The sequence below is a fragment of the Cnephaeus nilssonii genome (assembly GCF_951640355.1).
Source record: "Cnephaeus nilssonii genome assembly, chromosome: 16".
Lineage (NCBI taxonomy): Eukaryota > Metazoa > Chordata > Mammalia > Chiroptera > Vespertilionidae > Cnephaeus > Cnephaeus nilssonii.
In genome coordinates, this window is record NC_137087.1 from 10441478 (window position 1) to 10445183 (window position 3706).

The 3706-nt window shown below is 41.7% G+C and overlaps 1 pseudogene across 1 annotated transcript; it reads right to left on the reverse strand.

The window, feature by feature from the left end:
• Positions 1-597: 597 nt before the first annotated feature.
• LOC307112517 (small ribosomal subunit protein eS8-like) lies at positions 598-1684 on the reverse strand (annotated as a pseudogene). Its single transcript has 2 exons — positions 1648-1684; positions 598-1208 (listed from the first exon to the last, which is right to left on the reverse strand). The product of its transcript is annotated as a small ribosomal subunit protein eS8-like (transcript).
• Between the last annotated feature and the right edge of the window lie 2022 nt (positions 1685-3706).

Consider the following 3706-nt stretch of genomic DNA (forward strand, 5'->3'; position numbering starts at 1 on the left):
AGTCAATAATATCTTGGCCAATCTTCTTGAAACAATGGACTTTATATTATACTAGAGGCCTGGTGCACAAAATCATGTACCAGTGGGGTCCCTTGGCCTGGCCTGCGGGATTGGGCCGAATTGTCTCTCCGACATCCTCCTAGGGGTCCTGGATTGTGAAAGGGTGCAGACCAGGCCAAGGGACCCCACTGGTGCACAATTGGGGCCGAGAAGGGTTGGGGGAGGTTGGCCAGCCAGGGAGGGACTGCAGGAGGGCTCCAGGGCGTGTCCTGCCTGTCTCCCTCAGTCCTAATTGGCTGGACCCCATCAGCAAGCTAACCTACTGGTTGGAGCATCTGCCCCCTGGTGGTCAGTGCATGTCATAGTGAGCCATTGAGCAGACTTAGCATATCATTACAGTATTACACTTTGATTGGTTGAATGAACGACCAGACAACTGGACACTTAGCATATTAGGCTTTTGTTATATAGTATTACCATTACATAATATATAATGGTGATATTATATGTATCCATAGCATTTTAGGTGTTTTCCATTTATTTATTTTAAAGACTAAATACTTTTATTACATGAGCTAAGATAGAAGGGAAGAGGATTTATTTGCCTTTCAGGGCCTTGATTTTCCTCTGATAAAACTCCAGCTCCTTGCCTTCTAGCACGTTGTCATCTGTGTGGCCACATGGGCCTGGTCTTGAAGTGATGCGTGCAAGAACCTTGCCCTGCTGGAACCGCTCCTCTAGAACTCTGCTGGTTTGGGCATTCCTTTTCCTTTATCATATTTCTTCTGAGTTTTCTTTTATCATTTTTTGTTGAAAATCTTTTCTTCCTCAGGAGTTAATTTGGCACTCTTCTTGTGGCATCGGGGCAGTGCCTAGTGGGACTCACAGCACTGTCTGTGAGTATGCTCTCAATGGACATAGGGAGTTCTTTACTAGGGTCTTAGTGTGGACTCGTTTGTTGTTGGATGCATTGTAGACAACATCAACCATCCTTCTTCTGTGCATACAGCACTCTGAACCCCAGGAGGAGTTGCCCACATCCAGCCTCAAGGCTTGGTATTTCTTGTTACCTCCTTGTACATGGACCATGCATACTAGTATGTGGTGGGGGCCAGTCTTAGCATTGCCAGCAGGATGTCCCAGCTCCTATTTTCTCTTCTTGTGGAAGGGCTTTCTCTTGCCCCGGGTCTTATGGTACTTGGTGCCAGCTGGAAGGATAAAGTGCGAAATATTCTCTATTTGGAATTTCAATTCATTTACTTAAGAAACTTTTGGATTTGTTTAATATAAAATGCAATACCAATTTTACAGATGTGGATATTGATGTCAAAGAGCATACTGCTTTGTACCTGTATTCACCACAACTTCACTGCTCAGCATTCAACATGACTGATTAGAAATCTTTGACAACGTTTATTCCAGCAGACTGGATCCATTGGACCAGCTGCTGACAGAACCTGGTTGGGAATTACATACTGATTGGAGCGGCTTCATGGAGAATGGCCAGCGATGAGAGTAAGCGGTAGTTAATATCGACAAGGTAATAGAAGCCCAGGCCCTTGCTGTAGGGTCCTCAGCACAAAAGGCTGGACTGATAGCTTCAATGGAGCCTTGGAATCATCCCAGGGAAAGAATGTTATCACCCACATGATCCTAAATATGCCTCATAGCAGTACATGCCCATCGGGTAATGTGGAAAGAAAGAGGGCTCTTAACCTTGGGGAATAGCCCCATGGAACATGCAAAAGAGATTTTAAAATTGATAGAGGCAGTGACTCTACTAAACTAGATTGCCATATGACCTGCCCAGGACATCAGAAGGACAGTTCCCAAATAAGCCAGGGAAACCAATCTCCCAATAAAGCAGCAAGACAAGCCACTTGAGGGCCACCACTTCTTGGGGCTTTAATTCCCACCTGGACTTGTCAGAATTTAAATCCCATTACAAATAACAAGATGAGGAACAGGCCCATGGATGGAAATTCTCTAACACTGACCCTGATTCTATACGAAAGATCAACACGCATGATCTGATCTTACTCACTGAAGCTCTACAGATGAGATCTCCATCCATTTACCCTTATAAGGATCCAGAGTTTTGAAGAGAGGAATTTTAACCCTAGATTAGTGGTCGGCAAACTCATTGGTCAACAGAGCCAAATATCAACAGTACAACAATTGAAATTTCTTTTGAGAGCCAAATTTTTTAAACTTAAACTTCTTCTAATGCCACTTCTTCAAAATAGACTCGCCCAGGCCATGGTATTTTGTGGAAGAGCCACACTTAAGGGGCCAAAGAGCCGTATGTGGCTCGCGAGCCACAGTTTGCCGACCACGGGCCTAGATCAAGCATGTCAAACTCAAAGGCTAACACAGGCCAAATAAACAAGCTTTAAGTTTATGTGGGCTGCAAAAAACACAAAAGCTTCCATTTTCATAGAAACGTAGCTTTATTTAGATAGAGACATGCTGAATACAAAGAGCTGAAATAAATGAGTCATCGTTAACATAAAATAATAGAACATTTTAATAAAAATGAATATTTTTCTTGAACATTAACTCACCAGACACTGAATAACTGCACAAATTAACACATGTAACACAAATAAACCTATTTTTCTTGTTCTCCTAAAGCAAAATATTTCCTGTTGTGCACACCAAACAAGTCAGTCCAGACTAATGACCTGGCAATCGGCTGCTAAAATACTCGCTGCTAGTATTAGTGGAGAGAAATGGTGCACCTGTGAGTAAGAAGTATTAGTGGAGAGAAATGGTGCACCTGTGTGTAAGGCACGAAAAGGAAATGAATGCAACATGGTTATAGTAATCAGTCGTTAGTGAACATTGTAGTTCATTATTAATAATTATGTATAACAGGATATTGTAAAAATTAAGTTATGAAATTTTTATTCAAACTTTTCTTACATACCGTTATATTGGCTGGGCCGCAAAAATATTTGTTGTGGGTCACATGTGGCCCATGGGCCGCGAGTTTGACATGCTTGCCCTAGATAGATCACAGGGAAGTCTCCCCAACTGGTCAAGCTTCCTCAACGGGAGGTTTTTACACTGCGTACAAGATCTAAGTTGCTGAAAACTAGAAAGATGAATAGATAGGGCTCAAGAGCACAAAAAACTAGAAAAATGAGTGGACAGGGCTCAAGCATGCCCAGATGCTAGCAAGATAATTGGATAGGAAAAGCCCACCCTTCCCTATAAGCACTAGGGGCTAGAGCAGGAAGGAGAGATGGATTTTGAGACAGGAATCTACCATTCTCCCAGGTCATATGGCACCTTAATAAAACCTCTTTCCTTTTTTTTTTTTTTTTAATTGTTTGAAGTATTACATATAGTTTGGCTTTTATTGTGGCAGGCAGCCAAACGTGTGGTGTTTTGGGTTACAATTTTCCAGTCCAATTTCTCAGAACTGAAAAATGGAAAGAAAGAGGGGAAGGGCTGGGAATCCTGGCCAATCCTTAAGTATTCTGTTTGACCCTGTAAGCTTTCCCTTCAGTATCATCTATCTCTTCTTTGGTAGTGATTTTGCTTTGGAAAATACAAACAGAATTGCAAAGAAAACATGGAGATAAAAAATCCCATTAAAAGTCATGTGGTTCTTCTTCATGAGTCTGGATTTAGCAATAAATATACAAATAACAACAAAAACACAAATAACAACAACAAAATATAGATAAATTGGACTTAA